The sequence below is a fragment of the Schistocerca cancellata genome, chromosome 6 (assembly GCF_023864275.1).
Source record: "Schistocerca cancellata isolate TAMUIC-IGC-003103 chromosome 6, iqSchCanc2.1, whole genome shotgun sequence".
NCBI lineage: Eukaryota > Metazoa > Arthropoda > Insecta > Orthoptera > Acrididae > Schistocerca > Schistocerca cancellata.
In genome coordinates, this window is record NC_064631.1 from 614,570,316 (window position 1) to 614,591,206 (window position 20,891).

The 20,891-nt window shown below is 50.5% G+C and overlaps 35 non-coding genes across 35 annotated transcripts; all 35 read left to right on the top strand.

Moving 5' to 3' along the window:
• The first annotated feature begins 181 nt into the window (after positions 1–181).
• On the top strand, positions 182–255 carry Trnas-gcu (transfer RNA serine (anticodon GCU)). Its single transcript has one exon. It is a non-coding gene; the product is annotated as a tRNA-Ser (tRNA).
• Positions 256–1,064: 809 nt separating this feature from the next.
• Positions 1,065–1,136, top strand: Trnat-cgu (transfer RNA threonine (anticodon CGU)). Its single transcript has one exon. It is a non-coding gene; the product is annotated as a tRNA-Thr (tRNA).
• Positions 1,137–1,469: 333 nt separating this feature from the next.
• Positions 1,470–1,543, top strand: Trnan-guu (transfer RNA asparagine (anticodon GUU)). Its single transcript has one exon. It is a non-coding gene; the product is annotated as a tRNA-Asn (tRNA).
• An 808-nt stretch (positions 1,544–2,351) lies between these two features.
• Positions 2,352–2,423, top strand: Trnat-cgu (transfer RNA threonine (anticodon CGU)). Its single transcript has one exon. It is a non-coding gene; the product is annotated as a tRNA-Thr (tRNA).
• A 333-nt stretch (positions 2,424–2,756) lies between these two features.
• Trnan-guu (transfer RNA asparagine (anticodon GUU)) lies at positions 2,757–2,830 on the top strand. The gene has a single exon. It is a non-coding gene; the product is annotated as a tRNA-Asn (tRNA).
• A 672-nt stretch (positions 2,831–3,502) lies between these two features.
• On the top strand, positions 3,503–3,574 carry Trnat-cgu (transfer RNA threonine (anticodon CGU)). The gene has a single exon. It is a non-coding gene; the product is annotated as a tRNA-Thr (tRNA).
• Positions 3,575–3,907: 333 nt separating this feature from the next.
• Positions 3,908–3,981, top strand: Trnan-guu (transfer RNA asparagine (anticodon GUU)). Its single transcript has one exon. It is a non-coding gene; the product is annotated as a tRNA-Asn (tRNA).
• Positions 3,982–4,652: 671 nt separating this feature from the next.
• Positions 4,653–4,724, top strand: Trnat-cgu (transfer RNA threonine (anticodon CGU)). The gene has a single exon. It is a non-coding gene; the product is annotated as a tRNA-Thr (tRNA).
• Positions 4,725–5,057: 333 nt separating this feature from the next.
• On the top strand, positions 5,058–5,131 carry Trnan-guu (transfer RNA asparagine (anticodon GUU)). The gene has a single exon. It is a non-coding gene; the product is annotated as a tRNA-Asn (tRNA).
• A 671-nt stretch (positions 5,132–5,802) lies between these two features.
• Positions 5,803–5,874, top strand: Trnat-cgu (transfer RNA threonine (anticodon CGU)). The gene has a single exon. It is a non-coding gene; the product is annotated as a tRNA-Thr (tRNA).
• A 333-nt stretch (positions 5,875–6,207) lies between these two features.
• Positions 6,208–6,281, top strand: Trnan-guu (transfer RNA asparagine (anticodon GUU)). Its single transcript has one exon. It is a non-coding gene; the product is annotated as a tRNA-Asn (tRNA).
• Positions 6,282–6,952: 671 nt separating this feature from the next.
• Positions 6,953–7,024, top strand: Trnat-cgu (transfer RNA threonine (anticodon CGU)). Its single transcript has one exon. It is a non-coding gene; the product is annotated as a tRNA-Thr (tRNA).
• Positions 7,025–7,357: 333 nt separating this feature from the next.
• On the top strand, positions 7,358–7,431 carry Trnan-guu (transfer RNA asparagine (anticodon GUU)). The gene has a single exon. It is a non-coding gene; the product is annotated as a tRNA-Asn (tRNA).
• Positions 7,432–8,240: 809 nt separating this feature from the next.
• Trnat-cgu (transfer RNA threonine (anticodon CGU)) lies at positions 8,241–8,312 on the top strand. Its single transcript has one exon. It is a non-coding gene; the product is annotated as a tRNA-Thr (tRNA).
• Positions 8,313–8,645: 333 nt separating this feature from the next.
• Trnan-guu (transfer RNA asparagine (anticodon GUU)) lies at positions 8,646–8,719 on the top strand. Its single transcript has one exon. It is a non-coding gene; the product is annotated as a tRNA-Asn (tRNA).
• Positions 8,720–9,528: 809 nt separating this feature from the next.
• Positions 9,529–9,600, top strand: Trnat-cgu (transfer RNA threonine (anticodon CGU)). Its single transcript has one exon. It is a non-coding gene; the product is annotated as a tRNA-Thr (tRNA).
• A 333-nt stretch (positions 9,601–9,933) lies between these two features.
• Trnan-guu (transfer RNA asparagine (anticodon GUU)) lies at positions 9,934–10,007 on the top strand. The gene has a single exon. It is a non-coding gene; the product is annotated as a tRNA-Asn (tRNA).
• A 671-nt stretch (positions 10,008–10,678) lies between these two features.
• Trnat-cgu (transfer RNA threonine (anticodon CGU)) lies at positions 10,679–10,750 on the top strand. Its single transcript has one exon. It is a non-coding gene; the product is annotated as a tRNA-Thr (tRNA).
• A 333-nt stretch (positions 10,751–11,083) lies between these two features.
• Positions 11,084–11,157, top strand: Trnan-guu (transfer RNA asparagine (anticodon GUU)). Its single transcript has one exon. It is a non-coding gene; the product is annotated as a tRNA-Asn (tRNA).
• Positions 11,158–11,828: 671 nt separating this feature from the next.
• Trnat-cgu (transfer RNA threonine (anticodon CGU)) lies at positions 11,829–11,900 on the top strand. Its single transcript has one exon. It is a non-coding gene; the product is annotated as a tRNA-Thr (tRNA).
• Positions 11,901–12,233: 333 nt separating this feature from the next.
• Positions 12,234–12,307, top strand: Trnan-guu (transfer RNA asparagine (anticodon GUU)). Its single transcript has one exon. It is a non-coding gene; the product is annotated as a tRNA-Asn (tRNA).
• Positions 12,308–13,116: 809 nt separating this feature from the next.
• Trnat-cgu (transfer RNA threonine (anticodon CGU)) lies at positions 13,117–13,188 on the top strand. The gene has a single exon. It is a non-coding gene; the product is annotated as a tRNA-Thr (tRNA).
• Positions 13,189–13,521: 333 nt separating this feature from the next.
• On the top strand, positions 13,522–13,595 carry Trnan-guu (transfer RNA asparagine (anticodon GUU)). Its single transcript has one exon. It is a non-coding gene; the product is annotated as a tRNA-Asn (tRNA).
• A 671-nt stretch (positions 13,596–14,266) lies between these two features.
• Trnat-cgu (transfer RNA threonine (anticodon CGU)) lies at positions 14,267–14,338 on the top strand. Its single transcript has one exon. It is a non-coding gene; the product is annotated as a tRNA-Thr (tRNA).
• Positions 14,339–14,671: 333 nt separating this feature from the next.
• Positions 14,672–14,745, top strand: Trnan-guu (transfer RNA asparagine (anticodon GUU)). The gene has a single exon. It is a non-coding gene; the product is annotated as a tRNA-Asn (tRNA).
• A 671-nt stretch (positions 14,746–15,416) lies between these two features.
• Trnat-cgu (transfer RNA threonine (anticodon CGU)) lies at positions 15,417–15,488 on the top strand. Its single transcript has one exon. It is a non-coding gene; the product is annotated as a tRNA-Thr (tRNA).
• A 333-nt stretch (positions 15,489–15,821) lies between these two features.
• On the top strand, positions 15,822–15,895 carry Trnan-guu (transfer RNA asparagine (anticodon GUU)). Its single transcript has one exon. It is a non-coding gene; the product is annotated as a tRNA-Asn (tRNA).
• An 809-nt stretch (positions 15,896–16,704) lies between these two features.
• Trnat-cgu (transfer RNA threonine (anticodon CGU)) lies at positions 16,705–16,776 on the top strand. Its single transcript has one exon. It is a non-coding gene; the product is annotated as a tRNA-Thr (tRNA).
• A 333-nt stretch (positions 16,777–17,109) lies between these two features.
• Positions 17,110–17,183, top strand: Trnan-guu (transfer RNA asparagine (anticodon GUU)). The gene has a single exon. It is a non-coding gene; the product is annotated as a tRNA-Asn (tRNA).
• An 809-nt stretch (positions 17,184–17,992) lies between these two features.
• On the top strand, positions 17,993–18,064 carry Trnat-cgu (transfer RNA threonine (anticodon CGU)). Its single transcript has one exon. It is a non-coding gene; the product is annotated as a tRNA-Thr (tRNA).
• Positions 18,065–18,397: 333 nt separating this feature from the next.
• On the top strand, positions 18,398–18,471 carry Trnan-guu (transfer RNA asparagine (anticodon GUU)). Its single transcript has one exon. It is a non-coding gene; the product is annotated as a tRNA-Asn (tRNA).
• A 671-nt stretch (positions 18,472–19,142) lies between these two features.
• Trnat-cgu (transfer RNA threonine (anticodon CGU)) lies at positions 19,143–19,214 on the top strand. Its single transcript has one exon. It is a non-coding gene; the product is annotated as a tRNA-Thr (tRNA).
• Positions 19,215–19,547: 333 nt separating this feature from the next.
• Positions 19,548–19,621, top strand: Trnan-guu (transfer RNA asparagine (anticodon GUU)). Its single transcript has one exon. It is a non-coding gene; the product is annotated as a tRNA-Asn (tRNA).
• A 671-nt stretch (positions 19,622–20,292) lies between these two features.
• Trnat-cgu (transfer RNA threonine (anticodon CGU)) lies at positions 20,293–20,364 on the top strand. The gene has a single exon. It is a non-coding gene; the product is annotated as a tRNA-Thr (tRNA).
• A 333-nt stretch (positions 20,365–20,697) lies between these two features.
• Trnan-guu (transfer RNA asparagine (anticodon GUU)) lies at positions 20,698–20,771 on the top strand. The gene has a single exon. It is a non-coding gene; the product is annotated as a tRNA-Asn (tRNA).
• Positions 20,772–20,891: the final 120 nt, after the last annotated feature.

Sequence of the window (20,891 nt, forward strand, 5' to 3'; positions counted from 1 at the left end):
TGTATGCATTTTGTAGTATAATGTCATGCTTGGCGATGTCATTCGTTTATGAGCCCCACTACAGTGTGCATGCACGTTATCCATGTGAAGAGGCGTAAGCAGATACTACCATTCTGCGAGGTGCCTGCGAAAAGTACACGAGTTGCATTGATGAAGAGAGCAGAAGTGACCGAAAGTTAAGGCCTCCGTGGCGCAATCGGCTAGCGCGTTCGGCTGCTAACCGAAAGGTTGGTGGTTCGAGCCCACCCGGGGGCGAAATCGTTTTAATCGCCACCGAGGTGAGGACGTATGTCCACTTTGATAGAGATACACAGCTAGTGTGACAATTTGGCTGTGTTTGAATGATGCCACCCAGCCTTATACACATTCAGCCACGTGACAGTGGAGGTAAAAACATGGCCCTATGCGGACGTTCTACCGTTTTCCTATTAATTCGGCATGTGTGACACTGCAGTAGAGCGACGACCACTACAAAAGATGTATTATTTACATTTCATTTCGGCGTATACACCGCGAGTGCCATATGACAGGGCCTCTCTCTCGATGTCGATCTGCATTTGGCGTCTCTTAAGTGTCGGTCTGCAGTAGGCCGCTGTTGGCCGAGCGGCGTGCAGTCGCCTTACATGAAGCCCCCAGTGCCACTGTGGACGATGTAGCCAGAGAGAGGAGACGAAAGGCGCGTTTCACAGTAGAGCCACGCTATCCCACAAGCTGTGCACTAGGTCAAGTTTTGCGCAGACCGCAAACCTCAGTCGCCTTACATGAAGCCCCCAGTGCCACTGTGGACGATGTAGCCAGAGAGAGGAGTCGAAAGGCGCGTTTCACAGTAGAGCCACGCTATCCCACAAGCTGTGCACTAGGTCAAGTTTTGCGCAGACCGCAATCCTTTGGTGGCTTGACGCTCGTCGTCGATCGTAAGGGTGAAACAGTGAAGAGAGTTGGAAAACGGTAAGGTGGACACCTCCAGCAGCATCTGTGTGTCAAATCCGATATCTGGTCGAGGGCTGTAAGATTCAGTATGATGACGTGACAATTCGGGAGTAGCTCACGAATGCAAAGCTGCGGCCTTCTTAGCTCAGTGGTAGAGCACTGGTCTCGTAAACCAGGGGTCGTGAGTTCGACCCTCACAGAAGGCATTCATTTTTTTAACTTTGCTGCTGAGAGCAGAGCTAGCTCGAGCAGCATCTAACAGATGGCAGTGCACTGAATGAAGGGGAAGTTCTACAACCGATAAAGAGTGATCTACTTGCATCAGAGGTTTACTGGATGTGTAGGCGGAACACTGTTTTGTATGCATTTTGTAGTATAATGTCATGCTTGGCGATGTCATTCGTTTATGAGCCCCACTACAGTGTGCATGCACGTTATCCATGTGAAGAGGCGTAAGCAGATACTACCATTCTGCGAGGTGCCTGCGAAAAGTACACGAGTTGCATTGATGAAGAGAGCAGAAGTGACCGAAAGTTAAGGCCTCCGTGGCGCAATCGGCTAGCGCGTTCGGCTGTTAACCGAAAGGTTGGTGGTTCGAGCCCACCCGGGGGCGAAATCGTTTTAATCGCCACCGGGTGAGGACGTATGTCCACTTTGATAGAGATACACAGCTAGTGTGACAATTTGGCTGTGTTTGAATGATGCCACCCAGCCTTATACACATTCAGCCACGTGACAGTGGAGGTAAAAACATGGCCCTATGCGGACGTTCTACCGTTTTCCTATTAATTCGGCATGTGTGACACTGCAGTAGAGCGACGACCACTACAAAAGATGTATTATTTACATTTCATTTCGGCGTATACACCGCGAGTGCCATATGACAGTGCCTCTCTCTCGATGTCGATCTGCATTTGGCGTCTCTTAAGTGTCGGTCTGCAGTAGGCCGCTGTTGGCCGAGCGGCGTGCAGTCGCCTTACATGAAGCCCCCAGTGCCACTGTGGACGATGTAGCCAGAGAGAGGAGACGAAAGGCGCGTTTCACAGTAGAGCCACGCTATCCCACAAGCTGTGCACTAGGTCAAGTTTTGCGCAGACCGCAAACCTCAGTCGCCTTACATGAAGCCCCCAGTGCCACTGTGGACGATGTAGCCAGAGAGAGGAGTCGAAAGGCGCGTTTCACAGTAGAGCCACGCTATCCCACAAGCTGTGCACTAGGTCAAGTTTTGCGCAGACCGCAATCCTTTGGTGGCTTGACGCTCGTCGTCGATCGTAAGGGTGAAACAGTGAAGAGAGTTGGAAAACGGTAAGGTGGACACCTCCAGCAGCATCTGTGTGTCAAATCCGATATCTGGTCGAGGGCTGTAAGATTCAGTATGATGACGTGACAATTCGGGAGTAGCTCACGAATGCAAAGCTGCGGCCTTCTTAGCTCAGTGGTAGAGCACTGGTCTCGTAAACCAGGGGTCGTGAGTTCGACCCTCACAGAAGGCATTCATTTTTTTAACTTTGCTGCTGAGAGCAGAGCTAGCTCGAGCAGCATCTAACAGATGGCAGTGCACTGAATGAAGGGGAAGTTCTACAACCGATAAAGAGTGATCTACTTGCATCAGAGGTTTACTGGATGTGTAGGCGGAACACTGTTTTGTATGCATTTTGTAGTATAATGTCATGCTTGGCGATGTCATTCGTTTATGAGCCCCACTACAGTGTGCATGCACGTTATCCATGTGAAGAGGCGTAAGCAGATACTACCATTCTGCGAGGTGCCTGCGAAAAGTACACGAGTTGCATTGATGAAGAGAGCAGAAGTGACCGAAAGTTAAGGCCTCCGTGGCGCAATCGGCTAGCGCGTTCGGCTGTTAACCGAAAGGTTGGTGGTTCGAGCCCACCCGGGGGCGAAATCGTTTTAATCGCCACCGAGGTGAGGACGTATGTCCACTTTGATAGAGATACACAGCTAGTGTGACAATTTGGCTGTGTTTGAATGATGCCACCCAGCCTTATACACATTCAGCCACGTGACAGTGGAGGTAAAAACATGGCCCTATGCGGACGTTCTACCGTTTTCCTATTAATTCGGCATGTGTGACACTGCAGTAGAGCGACGACCACTACAAAAGATGTATTATTTACATTTCATTTCGGCGTATACACCGCGAGTGCCATATGACAGTGCCTCTCTCTCGATGTCGATCTGCATTTGGCGTCTCTTAAGTGTCGGTCTGCAGTAGGCCGCTGTTGGCCGAGCGGCGTGCAGTCGCCTTACATGAAGCCCCCAGTGCCACTGTGGACGATGTAGCCAGAGAGAGGAGTCGAAAGGCGCGTTTCACAGTAGAGCCACGCTATCCCACAAGCTGTGCACTAGGTCAAGTTTTGCGCAGACCGCAAACCTTTGGTGGCTTGACGCTCGTCGTCGATCGTAAGGGGTGAAACAGTGAAGAGAGTTGGAAAACGGTAAGGTGGACACCTCCAGCAGCATCTGTGTGTCAAATCCGATATCTGGTCGAGGGCTGTAAGATTCAGTATGATGACGTGACAAGTCGGGAGTAGCTCACGAACGCAAAGCTGCGGCCTTCTTAGCTCAGTGGTAGAGCACTGGTCTCGTAAACCAGGGGTCGTGAGTTCGACCCTCACAGAAGGCATTCATTTTTTTAACTTTGCTGCTGAGAGCAGAGCTAGCTCGAGCAGCATCTAACAGATGGCAGTGCACTGAATGAAGGGGAAGTTCTACAACCGATAAAGAGTGCTCTACTTGCATCAGAGGTTTACTGGATGTGTAGGCGGAACACTGTTTTGTATGCATTTTGTAGTATAATGTCATGCTTGGCGATGTCATTCGTTTATGAGCCCCACTACAGTGTGCATGCACGTTATCCATGTGAAGAGGCGTAAGCAGATACTACCATTCTGCGAGGTGCCTGCGAAAAGTACACGAGTTGCATTGATGAAGAGAGCAGAAGTGACCGAAAGTTAAGGCCTCCGTGGCGCAATCGGCTAGCGCGTTCGGCTGTTAACCGAAAGGTTGGTGGTTCGAGCCCACCCGGGGGCGAAATCGTTTTAATCGCCACCGAGGTGAGGACGTATGTCCACTTTGATAGAGATACACAGCTAGTGTGACAATTTGGCTGTGTTTGAATGATGCCACCCAGCCTTATACACATTCAGCCACGTGACAGTGGAGGTAAAAACATGGCCCTATGCGGACGTTCTACCGTTTTCCTATTAATTCGGCATGTGTGACACTGCAGTAGAGCGACGACCACTACAAAAGATGTATTATTTACATTTCATTTCGGCGTATACACCGCGAGTGCCATATGACAGTGCCTCTCTCTCGATGTCGATCTGCATTTGGCGTCTCTTAAGTGTCGGTCTGCAGTAGGCCGCTGTTGGCCGAGCGGCGTGCAGTCGCCTTACATGAAGCCCCCAGTGCCACTGTGGACGATGTAGCCAGAGAGAGGAGTCGAAAGGCGCGTTTCACAGTAGAGCCACGCTATCCCACAAGCTGTGCACTAGGTCAAGTTTTGCGCAGACCGCAAACCTTTGGTGGCTTGACGCTCGTCGTCGATCGTAAGGGTGAAACAGTGAAGAGAGTTGGAAAACGGTAAGGTGGACACCTCCAGCAGCATCTGTGTGTCAAATCCGATATCTGGTCGAGGGCTGTAAGATTCAGTATGATGACGTGACAAGTCGGGAGTAGCTCACGAACGCAAAGCTGCGGCCTTCTTAGCTCAGTGGTAGAGCACTGGTCTCGTAAACCAGGGGTCGTGAGTTCGACCCTCACAGAAGGCATTCATTTTTTTAACTTTGCTGCTGAGAGCAGAGCTAGCTCGAGCAGCATCTAACAGATGGCAGTGCACTGAATGAAGGGGAAGTTCTACAACCGATAAAGAGTGCTCTACTTGCATCAGAGGTTTACTGGATGTGTAGGCGGAACACTGTTTTGTATGCATTTTGTAGTATAATGTCATGCTTGGCGATGTCATTCGTTTATGAGCCCCACTACAGTGTGCATGCACGTTATCCATGTGAAGAGGCGTAAGCAGATACTACCATTCTGCGAGGTGCCTGCGAAAAGTACACGAGTTGCATTGATGAAGAGAGCAGAAGTGACCGAAAGTTAAGGCCTCCGTGGCGCAATCGGCTAGCGCGTTCGGCTGTTAACCGAAAGGTTGGTGGTTCGAGCCCACCCGGGGGCGAAATCGTTTTAATCGCCACCGAGGTGAGGACGTATGTCCACTTTGATAGAGATACACAGCTAGTGTGACAATTTGGCTGTGTTTGAATGATGCCACCCAGCCTTATACACATTCAGCCACGTGACAGTGGAGGTAAAAACATGGCCCTATGCGGACGTTCTACCGTTTTCCTATTAATTCGGCATGTGTGACACTGCAGTAGAGCGACGACCACTACAAAAGATGTATTATTTACATTTCATTTCGGCGTATACACCGCGAGTGCCATATGACAGGGCCTCTCTCTCGATGTCGATCTGCATTTGGCGTCTCTTAAGTGTCGGTCTGCAGTAGGCCGCTGTTGGCCGAGCGGCGTGCAGTCGCCTTACATGAAGCCCCCAGTGCCACTGTGGACGATGTAGCCAGAGAGAGGAGTCGAAAGGCGCGTTTCACAGTAGAGCCACGCTATCCCACAAGCTGTGCACTAGGTCAAGTTTTGCGCAGACCGCAAACCTTTGGTGGCTTGACGCTCGTCGTCGATCGTAAGGGTGAAACAGTGAAGAGAGTTGGAAAACGGTAAGGTGGACACCTCCAGCAGCATCTGTGTGTCAAATCCGATATCTGGTCGAGGGCCGTAAGATTCAGTATGATGACGTGACAAGTCGGGAGTAGCTCACGAACGCAAAGCTGCGGCCTTCTTAGCTCAGTGGTAGAGCACTGGTCTCGTAAACTAGGGGTCGTGAGTTCGACCCTCACAGAAGGCATTCATTTCTTTAACTTTGCTGCTGAGAGCAGAGCTAGCTCGAGCAGCATCTAACAGATGGCAGTGCACTGAATGAAGGGGAAGTTCTACAACCGATAAAGAGTGCTCTACTTGCATCAGAGGTTTACTGGATGTGTAGGCGGAACACTGTTTTGTATGCATTTTGTAGTATAATGTCATGCTTGGCGATGTCATTCGTTTATGAGCCCCACTACAGTGTGCATGCACGTTATCCATGTGAAGAGGCGTAAGCAGATACTACCATTCTGCGAGGTGCCTGCGAAAAGTACACGAGTTGCATTGATGAAGAGAGCAGAAGTGACCGAAAGTTAAGGCCTCCGTGGCGCAATCGGCTAGCGCGTTCGGCTGTTAACCGAAAGGTTGGTGGTTCGAGCCCACCCGGGGGCGAAATCGTTTTAATCGCCACCGAGGTGAGGACGTATGTCCACTTTGATAGAGATACACAGCTAGTGTGACAATTTGGCTGTGTTTGAATGATGCCACCCAGCCTTATACACATTCAGCCACGTGACAGTGGAGGTAAAAACATGGCCCTATGCGGACGTTCTACCGTTTTCCTATTAATTCGGCATGTGTGACACTGCAGTAGAGCGACGACCACTACAAAAGATGTATTATTTACATTTCATTTCGGCGTATACACCGCGAGTGCCATATGACAGGGCCTCTCTCTCGATGTCGATCTGCATTTGGCGTCTCTTAAGTGTCGGTCTGCAGTAGGCCGCTGTTGGCCGAGCGGCGTGCAGTCGCCTTACATGAAGCCCCCAGTGCCACTGTGGACGATGTAGCCAGAGAGAGGAGTCGAAAGGCGCGTTTCACAGTAGAGCCACGCTATCCCACAAGCTGTGCACTAGGTCAAGTTTTGCGCAGACCGCAAACCTTTGGTGGCTTGACGCTCGTCGTCGATCGTAAGGGTGAAACAGTGAAGAGAGTTGGAAAACGGTAAGGTGGACACCTCCAGCAGCATCTGTGTGTCAAATCCGATATCTGGTCGAGGGCCGTAAGATTCAGTATGATGACGTGACAAGTCGGGAGTAGCTCACGAACGCAAAGCTGCGGCCTTCTTAGCTCAGTGGTAGAGCACTGGTCTCGTAAACTAGGGGTCGTGAGTTCGACCCTCACAGAAGGCATTCATTTCTTTAACTTTGCTGCTGAGAGCAGAGCTAGCTCGAGCAGCATCTAACAGATGGCAGTGCACTGAATGAAGGGGAAGTTCTACAACCGATAAAGAGTGCTCTACTTGCATCAGAGGTTTACTGGATGTGTAGGCGGAACACTGTTTTGTATGCATTTTGTAGTATAATGTCATGCTTGGCGATGTCATTCGTTTATGAGCCCCACTACAGTGTGCATGCACGTTATCCATGTGAAGAGGCGTAAGCAGATACTACCATTCTGCGAGGTGCCTGCGAAAAGTACACGAGTTGCATTGATGAAGAGAGCAGAAGTGACCGAAAGTTAAGGCCTCCGTGGCGCAATCGGCTAGCGCGTTCGGCTGTTAACCGAAAGGTTGGTGGTTCGAGCCCACCCGGGGGCGAAATCGTTTTAATCGCCACCGAGGTGAGGACGTATGTCCACTTTGATAGAGATACACAGCTAGTGTGACAATTTGGCTGTGTTTGAATGATGCCACCCAGCCTTATACACATTCAGCCACGTGACAGTGGAGGTAAAAACATGGCCCTATGCGGACGTTCTACCGTTTTCCTATTAATTCGGCATGTGTGACACTGCAGTAGAGCGACGACCACTACAAAAGATGTATTATTTACATTTCATTTCGGCGTATACACCGCGAGTGCCATATGACAGGGCCTCTCTCTCGATGTCGATCTGCATTTGGCGTCTCTTAAGTGTCGGTCTGCAGTAGGCCGCTGTTGGCCGAGCGGCGTGCAGTCGCCTTACATGAAGCCCCCAGTGCCACTGTGGACGATGTAGCCAGAGAGAGGAGACGAAAGGCGCGTTTCACAGTAGAGCCACGCTATCCCACAAGCTGTGCACTAGGTCAAGTTTTGCGCAGACCGCAAACCTCAGTCGCCTTACATGAAGCCCCCAGTGCCACTGTGGACGATGTAGCCAGAGAGAGGAGTCGAAAGGCGCGTTTCACAGTAGAGCCACGCTATCCCACAAGCTGTGCACTAGGTCAAGTTTTGCGCAGACCGCAATCCTTTGGTGGCTTGACGCTCGTCGTCGATCGTAAGGGTGAAACAGTGAAGAGAGTTGGAAAACGGTAAGGTGGACACCTCCAGCAGCATCTGTGTGTCAAATCCGATATCTGGTCGAGGGCTGTAAGATTCAGTATGATGACGTGACAATTCGGGAGTAGCTCACGAATGCAAAGCTGCGGCCTTCTTAGCTCAGTGGTAGAGCACTGGTCTCGTAAACCAGGGGTCGTGAGTTCGACCCTCACAGAAGGCATTCATTTTTTTAACTTTGCTGCTGAGAGCAGAGCTAGCTCGAGCAGCATCTAACAGATGGCAGTGCACTGAATGAAGGGGAAGTTCTACAACCGATAAAGAGTGATCTACTTGCATCAGAGGTTTACTGGATGTGTAGGCGGAACACTGTTTTGTATGCATTTTGTAGTATAATGTCATGCTTGGCGATGTCATTCGTTTATGAGCCCCACTACAGTGTGCATGCACGTTATCCATGTGAAGAGGCGTAAGCAGATACTACCATTCTGCGAGGTGCCTGCGAAAAGTACACGAGTTGCATTGATGAAGAGAGCAGAAGTGACCGAAAGTTAAGGCCTCCGTGGCGCAATCGGCTAGCGCGTTCGGCTGTTAACCGAAAGGTTGGTGGTTCGAGCCCACCCGGGGGCGAAATCGTTTTAATCGCCACCGAGGTGAGGACGTATGTCCACTTTGATAGAGATACACAGCTAGTGTGACAATTTGGCTGTGTTTGAATGATGCCACCCAGCCTTATACACATTCAGCCACGTGACAGTGGAGGTAAAAACATGGCCCTATGCGGACGTTCTACCGTTTTCCTATTAATTCGGCATGTGTGACACTGCAGTAGAGCGACGACCACTACAAAAGATGTATTATTTACATTTCATTTCGGCGTATACACCGCGAGTGCCATATGACAGTGCCTCTCTCTCGATGTCGATCTGCATTTGGCGTCTCTTAAGTGTCGGTCTGCAGTAGGCCGCTGTTGGCCGAGCGGCGTGCAGTCGCCTTACATGAAGCCCCCAGTGCCACTGTGGACGATGTAGCCAGAGAGAGGAGACGAAAGGCGCGTTTCACAGTAGAGCCACGCTATCCCACAAGCTGTGCACTAGGTCAAGTTTTGCGCAGACCGCAAACCTCAGTCGCCTTACATGAAGCCCCCAGTGCCACTGTGGACGATGTAGCCAGAGAGAGGAGTCGAAAGGCGCGTTTCACAGTAGAGCCACGCTATCCCACAAGCTGTGCACTAGGTCAAGTTTTGCGCAGACCGCAATCCTTTGGTGGCTTGACGCTCGTCGTCGATCGTAAGGGTGAAACAGTGAAGAGAGTTGGAAAACGGTAAGGTGGACACCTCCAGCAGCATCTGTGTGTCAAATCCGATATCTGGTCGAGGGCTGTAAGATTCAGTATGATGACGTGACAATTCGGGAGTAGCTCACGAATGCAAAGCTGCGGCCTTCTTAGCTCAGTGGTAGAGCACTGGTCTCGTAAACCAGGGGTCGTGAGTTCGACCCTCACAGAAGGCATTCATTTTTTTAACTTTGCTGCTGAGAGCAGAGCTAGCTCGAGCAGCATCTAACAGATGGCAGTGCACTGAATGAAGGGGAAGTTCTACAACCGATAAAGAGTGATCTACTTGCATCAGAGGTTTACTGGATGTGTAGGCGGAACACTGTTTTGTATGCATTTTGTAGTATAATGTCATGCTTGGCGATGTCATTCGTTTATGAGCCCCACTACAGTGTGCATGCACGTTATCCATGTGAAGAGGCGTAAGCAGATACTACCATTCTGCGAGGTGCCTGCGAAAAGTACACGAGTTGCATTGATGAAGAGAGCAGAAGTGACCGAAAGTTAAGGCCTCCGTGGCGCAATCGGCTAGCGCGTTCGGCTGTTAACCGAAAGGTTGGTGGTTCGAGCCCACCCGGGGGCGAAATCGTTTTAATCGCCACCGAGGTGAGGACGTATGTCCACTTTGATAGAGATACACAGCTAGTGTGACAATTTGGCTGTGTTTGAATGATGCCACCCAGCCTTATACACATTCAGCCACGTGACAGTGGAGGTAAAAACATGGCCCTATGCGGACGTTCTACCGTTTTCCTATTAATTCGGCATGTGTGACACTGCAGTAGAGCGACGACCACTACAAAAGATGTATTATTTACATTTCATTTCGGCGTATACACCGCGAGTGCCATATGACAGTGCCTCTCTCTCGATGTCGATCTGCATTTGGCGTCTCTTAAGTGTCGGTCTGCAGTAGGCCGCTGTTGGCCGAGCGGCGTGCAGTCGCCTTACATGAAGCCCCCAGTGCCACTGTGGACGATGTAGCCAGAGAGAGGAGTCGAAAGGCGCGTTTCACAGTAGAGCCACGCTATCCCACAAGCTGTGCACTAGGTCAAGTTTTGCGCAGACCGCAAACCTTTGGTGGCTTGACGCTCGTCGTCGATCGTAAGGGTGAAACAGTGAAGAGAGTTGGAAAACGGTAAGGTGGACACCTCCAGCAGCATCTGTGTGTCAAATCCGATATCTGGTCGAGGGCTGTAAGATTCAGTATGATGACGTGACAAGTCGGGAGTAGCTCACGAACGCAAAGCTGCGGCCTTCTTAGCTCAGTGGTAGAGCACTGGTCTCGTAAACCAGGGGTCGTGAGTTCGACCCTCACAGAAGGCATTCATTTTTTTAACTTTGCTGCTGAGAGCAGAGCTAGCTCGAGCAGCATCTAACAGATGGCAGTGCACTGAATGAAGGGGAAGTTCTACAACCGATAAAGAGTGCTCTACTTGCATCAGAGGTTTACTGGATGTGTAGGCGGAACACTGTTTTGTATGCATTTTGTAGTATAATGTCATGCTTGGCGATGTCATTCGTTTATGAGCCCCACTACAGTGTGCATGCACGTTATCCATGTGAAGAGGCGTAAGCAGATACTACCATTCTGCGAGGTGCCTGCGAAAAGTACACGAGTTGCATTGATGAAGAGAGCAGAAGTGACCGAAAGTTAAGGCCTCCGTGGCGCAATCGGCTAGCGCGTTCGGCTGTTAACCGAAAGGTTGGTGGTTCGAGCCCACCCGGGGGCGAAATCGTTTTAATCGCCACCGAGGTGAGGACGTATGTCCACTTTGATAGAGATACACAGCTAGTGTGACAATTTGGCTGTGTTTGAATGATGCCACCCAGCCTTATACACATTCAGCCACGTGACAGTGGAGGTAAAAACATGGCCCTATGCGGACGTTCTACCGTTTTCCTATTAATTCGGCATGTGTGACACTGCAGTAGAGCGACGACCACTACAAAAGATGTATTATTTACATTTCATTTCGGCGTATACACCGCGAGTGCCATATGACAGGGCCTCTCTCTCGATGTCGATCTGCATTTGGCGTCTCTTAAGTGTCGGTCTGCAGTAGGCCGCTGTTGGCCGAGCGGCGTGCAGTCGCCTTACATGAAGCCCCCAGTGCCACTGTGGACGATGTAGCCAGAGAGAGGAGTCGAAAGGCGCGTTTCACAGTAGAGCCACGCTATCCCACAAGCTGTGCACTAGGTCAAGTTTTGCGCAGACCGCAAACCTTTGGTGGCTTGACGCTCGTCGTCGATCGTAAGGGTGAAACAGTGAAGAGAGTTGGAAAACGGTAAGGTGGACACCTCCAGCAGCATCTGTGTGTCAAATCCGATATCTGGTCGAGGGCCGTAAGATTCAGTATGATGACGTGACAAGTCGGGAGTAGCTCACGAACGCAAAGCTGCGGCCTTCTTAGCTCAGTGGTAGAGCACTGGTCTCGTAAACTAGGGGTCGTGAGTTCGACCCTCACAGAAGGCATTCATTTCTTTAACTTTGCTGCTGAGAGCAGAGCTAGCTCGAGCAGCATCTAACAGATGGCAGTGCACTGAATGAAGGGGAAGTTCTACAACCGATAAAGAGTGCTCTACTTGCATCAGAGGTTTACTGGATGTGTAGGCGGAACACTGTTTTGTATGCATTTTGTAGTATAATGTCATGCTTGGCGATGTCATTCGTTTATGAGCCCCACTACAGTGTGCATGCACGTTATCCATGTGAAGAGGCGTAAGCAGATACTACCATTCTGCGAGGTGCCTGCGAAAAGTACACGAGTTGCATTGATGAAGAGAGCAGAAGTGACCGAAAGTTAAGGCCTCCGTGGCGCAATCGGCTAGCGCGTTCGGCTGTTAACCGAAAGGTTGGTGGTTCGAGCCCACCCGGGGGCGAAATCGTTTTAATCGCCACCGAGGTGAGGACGTATGTCCACTTTGATAGAGATACACAGCTAGTGTGACAATTTGGCTGTGTTTGAATGATGCCACCCAGCCTTATACACATTCAGCCACGTGACAGTGGAGGTAAAAACATGGCCCTATGCGGACGTTCTACCGTTTTCCTATTAATTCGGCATGTGTGACACTGCAGTAGAGCGACGACCACTACAAAAGATGTATTATTTACATTTCATTTCGGCGTATACACCGCGAGTGCCATATGACAGGGCCTCTCTCTCGATGTCGATCTGCATTTGGCGTCTCTTAAGTGTCGGTCTGCAGTAGGCCGCTGTTGGCCGAGCGGCGTGCAGTCGCCTTACATGAAGCCCCCAGTGCCACTGTGGACGATGTAGCCAGAGAGAGGAGACGAAAGGCGCGTTTCACAGTAGAGCCACGCTATCCCACAAGCTGTGCACTAGGTCAAGTTTTGCGCAGACCGCAAACCTCAGTCGCCTTACATGAAGCCCCCAGTGCCACTGTGGACGATGTAGCCAGAGAGAGGAGTCGAAAGGCGCGTTTCACAGTAGAGCCACGCTATCCCACAAGCTGTGCACTAGGTCAAGTTTTGCGCAGACCGCAATCCTTTGGTGGCTTGACGCTCGTCGTCGATCGTAAGGGTGAAACAGTGAAGAGAGTTGGAAAACGGTAAGGTGGACACCTCCAGCAGCATCTGTGTGTCAAATCCGATATCTGGTCGAGGGCTGTAAGATTCAGTATGATGACGTGACAATTCGGGAGTAGCTCACGAATGCAAAGCTGCGGCCTTCTTAGCTCAGTGGTAGAGCACTGGTCTCGTAAACCAGGGGTCGTGAGTTCGACCCTCACAGAAGGCATTCATTTTTTTAACTTTGCTGCTGAGAGCAGAGCTAGCTCGAGCAGCATCTAACAGATGGCAGTGCACTGAATGAAGGGGAAGTTCTACAACCGATAAAGAGTGATCTACTTGCATCAGAGGTTTACTGGATGTGTAGGCGGAACACTGTTTTGTATGCATTTTGTAGTATAATGTCATGCTTGGCGATGTCATTCGTTTATGAGCCCCACTACAGTGTGCATGCACGTTATCCATGTGAAGAGGCGTAAGCAGATACTACCATTCTGCGAGGTGCCTGCGAAAAGTACACGAGTTGCATTGATGAAGAGAGCAGAAGTGACCGAAAGTTAAGGCCTCCGTGGCGCAATCGGCTAGCGCGTTCGGCTGTTAACCGAAAGGTTGGTGGTTCGAGCCCACCCGGGGGCGAAATCGTTTTAATCGCCACCGAGGTGAGGACGTATGTCCACTTTGATAGAGATAAACAGCTAGTGTGACAATTTGGCTGTGTTTGAATGATGCCACCCAGCCTTATACACATTCAGCCACGTGACAGTGGAGGTAAAAACATGGCCCTATGCGGACGTTCTACCGTTTTCCTATTAATTCGGCATGTGTGACACTGCAGTAGAGCGACGACCACTACAAAAGATGTATTATTTACATTTCATTTCGGCGTATACACCGCGAGTGCCATATGACAGTGCCTCTCTCTCGATGTCGATCTGCATTTGGCGTCTCTTAAGTGTCGGTCTGCAGTAGGCCGCTGTTGGCCGAGCGGCGTGCAGTCGCCTTACATGAAGCCCCCAGTGCCACTGTGGACGATGTAGCCAGAGAGAGGAGTCGAAAGGCGCGTTTCACAGTAGAGCCACGCTATCCCACAAGCTGTGCACTAGGTCAAGTTTTGCGCAGACCGCAAACCTTTGGTGGCTTGACGCTCGTCGTCGATCGTAAGGGTGAAACAGTGAAGAGAGTTGGAAAACGGTAAGGTGGACACCTCCAGCAGCATCTGTGTGTCAAATCCGATATCTGGTCGAGGGCTGTAAGATTCAGTATGATGACGTGACAAGTCGGGAGTAGCTCACGAACGCAAAGCTGCGGCCTTCTTAGCTCAGTGGTAGAGCACTGGTCTCGTAAACCAGGGGTCGTGAGTTCGACCCTCACAGAAGGCATTCATTTTTTTAACTTTGCTGCTGAGAGCAGAGCTAGCTCGAGCAGCATCTAACAGATGGCAGTGCACTGAATGAAGGGGAAGTTCTACAACCGATAAAGAGTGCTCTACTTGCATCAGAGGTTTACTGGATGTGTAGGCGGAACACTGTTTTGTATGCATTTTGTAGTATAATGTCATGCTTGGCGATGTCATTCGTTTATGAGCCCCACTACAGTGTGCATGCACGTTATCCATGTGAAGAGGCGTAAGCAGATACTACCATTCTGCGAGGTGCCTGCGAAAAGTACACGAGTTGCATTGATGAAGAGAGCAGAAGTGACCGAAAGTTAAGGCCTCCGTGGCGCAATCGGCTAGCGCGTTCGGCTGTTAACCGAAAGGTTGGTGGTTCGAGCCCACCCGGGGGCGAAATCGTTTTAATCGCCACCGAGGTGAGGACGTATGTCCACTTTGATAGAGATACACAGCTAGTGTGACAATTTGGCTGTGTTTGAATGATGCCACCCAGCCTTATACACATTCAGCCACGTGACAGTGGAGGTAAAAACATGGCCCTATGCGGACGTTCTACCGTTTTCCTATTAATTCGGCATGTGTGACACTGCAGTAGAGCGACGACCACTACAAAAGATGTATTATTTACATTTCATTTCGGCGTATACACCGCGAGTGCCATATGACAGGGCCTCTCTCTCGATGTCGATCTGCATTTGGCGTCTCTTAAGTGTCGGTCTGCAGTAGGCCGCTGTTGGCCGAGCGGCGTGCAGTCGCCTTACATGAAGCCCCCAGTGCCACTGTGGACGATGTAGCCAGAGAGAGGAGTCGAAAGGCGCGTTTCACAGTAGAGCCACGCTATCCCACAAGCTGTGCACTAGGTCAAGTTTTGCGCAGACCGCAAACCTTTGGTGGCTTGACGCTCGTCGTCGATCGTAAGGGTGAAACAGTGAAGAGAGTTGGAAAACGGTAAGGTGGACACCTCCAGCAGCATCTGTGTGTCAAATCCGATATCTGGTCGAGGGCCGTAAGATTCAGTATGATGACGTGACAAGTCGGGAGTAGCTCACGAACGCAAAGCTGCGGCCTTCTTAGCTCAGTGGTAGAGCACTGGTCTCGTAAACTAGGGGTCGTGAGTTCGACCCTCACAGAAGGCATTCATTTCTTTAACTTTGCTGCTGAGAGCAGAGCTAGCTCGAGCAGCATCTAACAGATGGCAGTGCACTGAATGAAGGGGAAGTTCTACAACCGATAAAGAGTGCTCTACTTGCATCAGAGGTTTACTGGATGTGTAGGCGGAACACTGTTTTGTATGCATTTTGTAGTATAATGTCATGCTTGGCGATGTCATTCGTTTATGAGCCCCACTACAGTGTGCATGCACGTTATCCATGTGAAGAGGCGTAAGCAGATACTACCATTCTGCGAGGTGCCTGCGAAAAGTACACGAGTTGCATTGATGAAGAGAGCAGAAGTGACCGAAAGTTAAGGCCTCCGTGGCGCAATCGGCTAGCGCGTTCGGCTGTTAACCGAAAGGTTGGTGGTTCGAGCCCACCCGGGGGCGAAATCGTTTTAATCGCCACCGAGGTGAGGACGTATGTCCACTTTGATAGAGATACACAGCTAGTGTGACAATTTGGCTGTGTTTGAATGATGCCACCCAGCCTTATACACATTCAGCCACGTGACAGTGGAGGTAAAAACATGGCCCTATGCGGACGTTCTACCGTTTTCCTATTAATTCGGCATGTGTGACACTGCAGTAGAGCGACGACCACTACAAAAGATGTATTATTTACATTTCATTTCGGCGTATACACCGCGAGTGCCATATGACAGGGCCTCTCTCTCGATGTCGATCTGCATTTGGCGTCTCTTAAGTGTCGGTCTGCAGTAGGCCGCTGTTGGCCGAGCGGCGTGCAGTCGCCTTACATGAAGCCCCCAGTGCCACTGTGGACGATGTAGCCAGAGAGAGGAGACGAAAGGCGCGTTTCACAGTAGAGCCACGCTATCCCACAAGCTGTGCACTAGGTCAAGTTTTGCGCAGACCGCAAACCTCAGTCGCCTTACATGAAGCCCCCAGTGCCACTGTGGACGATGTAGCCAGAGAGAGGAGTCGAAAGGCGCGTTTCACAGTAGAGCCACGCTATCCCACAAGCTGTGCACTAGGTCAAGTTTTGCGCAGACCGCAATCCTTTGGTGGCTTGACGCTCGTCGTCGATCGTAAGGGTGAAACAGTGAAGAGAGTTGGAAAACGGTAAGGTGGACACCTCCAGCAGCATCTGTGTGTCAAATCCGATATCTGGTCGAGGGCTGTAAGATTCAGTATGATGACGTGACAATTCGGGAGTAGCTCACGAATGCAAAGCTGCGGCCTTCTTAGCTCAGTGGTAGAGCACTGGTCTCGTAAACCAGGGGTCGTGAGTTCGACCCTCACAGAAGGCATTCATTTTTTTAACTTTGCTGCTGAGAGCAGAGCTAGCTCGAGCAGCATCTAACAGATGGCAGTGCACTGAATGAAGGGGAAGTTCTACAACCGATAAAGAGTGATCTACTTGCATCAGAGGTTTACTGGATGTGTAGGCGGAACACTGTTTTGTATGCATTTTGTAGTATAATGTCATGCTTGGCGATGTCATTCGTTTATGAGCCCCACTACAGTGTGCATGCACGTTATCCATGTGAAGAGGCGTAAGCAGATACTACCATTCTGCGAGGTGCCTGCGAAAAGTACACGAGTTGCATTGATGAAGAGAGCAGAAGTGACCGAAAGTTAAGGCCTCCGTGGCGCAATCGGCTAGCGCGTTCGGCTGTTAACCGAAAGGTTGGTGGTTCGAGCCCACCCGGGGGCGAAATCGTTTTAATCGCCACCGAGGTGAGGACGTATGTCCACTTTGATAGAGATACACAGCTAGTGTGACAATTTGGCTGTGTTTGAATGATGCCACCCAGCCTTATACACATTCAGCCACGTGACAGTGGAGGTAAAAACATGGCCTTATGCGGACGTTCTACCGTTTTCCTATTAATTCGGCATGTGTGACACTGCAGTAGAGCGACGACCACTACAAAAGATGTATTATTTACATTTCATTTCGGCGTATACACCGCGAGTGCCATATGACAGTGCCTCTCTCTCGATGTCGATCTGCATTTGGCGTCTCTTAAGTGTCGGTCTGCAGTAGGCCGCTGTTGGCCGAGCGGCGTGCAGTCGCCTTACATGAAGCCCCCAGTGCCACTGTGGACGATGTAGCCAGAGAGAGGAGACGAAAGGCGCGTTTCACAGTAGAGCCACGCTATCCCACAAGCTGTGCACTAGGTCAAGTTTTGCGCAGACCGCAAACCTCAGTCGCCTTACATGAAGCCCCCAGTGCCACTGTGGACGATGTAGCCAGAGAGAGGAGTCGAAAGGCGCGTTTCACAGTAGAGCCACGCTATCCCACAAGCTGTGCACTAGGTCAAGTTTTGCGCAGACCGCAATCCTTTGGTGGCTTGACGCTCGTCGTCGATCGTAAGGGTGAAACAGTGAAGAGAGTTGGAAAACGGTAAGGTGGACACCTCCAGCAGCATCTGTGTGTCAAATCCGATATCTGGTCGAGGGCTGTAAGATTCAGTATGATGACGTGACAATTCGGGAGTAGCTCACGAATGCAAAGCTGCGGCCTTCTTAGCTCAGTGGTAGAGCACTGGTCTCGTAAACCAGGGGTCGTGAGTTCGACCCTCACAGAAGGCATTCATTTTTTTAACTTTGCTGCTGAGAGCAGAGCTAGCTCGAGCAGCATCTAACAGATGGCAGTGCACTGAATGAAGGGGAAGTTCTACAACCGATAAAGAGTGATCTACTTGCATCAGAGGTTTACTGGATGTGTAGGCGGAACACTGTTTTGTATGCATTTTGTAGTATAATGTCATGCTTGGCGATGTCATTCGTTTATGAGCCCCACTACAGTGTGCATGCACGTTATCCATGTGAAGAGGCGTAAGCAGATACTACCATTCTGCGAGGTGCCTGCGAAAAGTACACGAGTTGCATTGATGAAGAGAGCAGAAGTGACCGAAAGTTAAGGCCTCCGTGGCGCAATCGGCTAGCGCGTTCGGCTGTTAACCGAAAGGTTGGTGGTTCGAGCCCACCCGGGGGCGAAATCGTTTTAATCGCCACCGAGGTGAGGACGTATGTCCACTTTGATAGAGATACACAGCTAGTGTGACAATTTGGCTGTGTTTGAATGATGCCACCCAGCCTTATACACATTCAGCCACGTGACAGTGGAGGTAAAAACATGGCCCTATGCGGACGTTCTACCGTTTTCCTATTAATTCGGCATGTGTGACACTGCAGTAGAGCGACGACCACTACAAAAGATGTATTATTTACATTTCATTTCGGCGTATACACCGCGAGTGCCATATGACAGTGCCTCTCTCTCGATGTCGATCTGCATTTGGCGTCTCTTAAGTGTCGGTCTGCAGTAGGCCGCTGTTGGCCGAGCGGCGTGCAGTCGCCTTACATGAAGCCCCCAGTGCCACTGTGGACGATGTAGCCAGAGAGAGGAGTCGAAAGGCGCGTTTCACAGTAGAGCCACGCTATCCCACAAGCTGTGCACTAGGTCAAGTTTTGCGCAGACCGCAAACCTTTGGTGGCTTGACGCTCGTCGTCGATCGTAAGGGTGAAACAGTGAAGAGAGTTGGAAAACGGTAAGGTGGACACCTCCAGCAGCATCTGTGTGTCAAATCCGATATCTGGTCGAGGGCTGTAAGATTCAGTATGATGACGTGACAAGTCGGGAGTAGCTCACGAACGCAAAGCTGCGGCCTTCTTAGCTCAGTGGTAGAGCACTGGTCTCGTAAACCAGGGGTCGTGAGTTCGACCCTCACAGAAGGCATTCATTTTTTTAACTTTGCTGCTGAGAGCAGAGCTAGCTCGAGCAGCATCTAACAGATGGCAGTGCACTGAATGAAGGGGAAGTTCTACAACCGATAAAGAGTGCTCTACTTGCATCAGAGGTTTACTGGATGTGTAGGCGGAACACTGTTTTGTATGCATTTTGTAGTATAATGTCATGCTTGGCGATGTCATTCGTTTATGAGCCCCACTACAGTGTGCATGCACGTTATCCATGTGAAGAGGCGTAAGCAGATACTACCATTCTGCGAGGTGCCTGCGAAAAGTACACGAGTTGCATTGATGAAGAGAGCAGAAGTGACCGAAAGTTAAGGCCTCCGTGGCGCAATCGGCTAGCGCGTTCGGCTGTTAACCGAAAGGTTGGTGGTTCGAGCCCACCCGGGGGCGAAATCGTTTTAATCGCCACCGAGGTGAGGACGTATGTCCACTTTGATAGAGATACACAGCTAGTGTGACAATTTGGCTGTGTTTGAATGATGCCACCCAGCCTTATACACATTCAGCCACGTGACAGTGGAGGTAAAAACATGGCCCTATGCGGACGTTCTACCGTTTTCCTATTAATTCGGCATGTGTGACACTGCAGTAGAGCGACGACCACTACAAAAGATGTATTATTTACATTTCATTTCGGCGTATACACCGCGAGTGCCATATGACAGGGCCTCTCTCTCGATGTCGATCTGCATTTGGCGTCTCTTAAGTGTCGGTCTGCAGTAGGCCGCTGTTGGCCGAGCGGCGTGCAGTCGCCTTACATGAAGCCCCCAGTGCCACTGTGGACGATGTAGCCAGAGAGAGGAGTCGAAAGGCGCGTTTCACAGTAGAGCCACGCTATCCCACAAGCTGTGCACTAGGTCAAGTTTTGCGCAGACCGCAAACCTTTGGTGGCTTGACGCTCGTCGTCGATCGTAAGGGTGAAACAGTGAAGAGAGTTGGAAAACGGTAAGGTGGACACCTCCAGCAGCATCTGTGTGTCAAATCCGATATCTGGTCGAGGGCCGTAAGATTCAGTATGATGACGTGACAAGTCGGGAGTAGCTCACGAACGCAAAGCTGCGGCCTTCTTAGCTCAGTGGTAGAGCACTGGTCTCGTAAACTAGGGGTCGTGAGTTCGACCCTCACAGAAGGCATTCATTTCTTTAACTTTGCTGCTGAGAGCAGAGCTAGCTCGAGCAGCATCTAACAGATGGCAGTGCACTGAATGAAGGGGAAGTTCTACAACCGATAAAGAGTGCTCTACTTGCATCAGAGGTTTACTGGATGTGTAGGCGGAACACTGTTTTGTATGCATTTTGTAGTATAATGTCATGCTTGGCGATGTCATTCGTTTATGAGCCCCACTACAGTGTGCATGCACGTTATCCATGTGAAGAGGCGTAAGCAGATACTACCATTCTGCGAGGTGCCTGCGAAAAGTACACGAGTTGCATTGATGAAGAGAGCAGAAGTGACCGAAAGTTAAGGCCTCCGTGGCGCAATCGGCTAGCGCGTTCGGCTGTTAACCGAAAGGTTGGTGGTTCGAGCCCACCCGGGGGCGAAATCGTTTTAATCGCCACCGAGGTGAGGACGTATGTCCACTTTGATAGAGATACACAGCTAGTGTGACAATTTGGCTGTGTTTGAATGATGCCACCCAGCCTTATACACATTCAGCCAC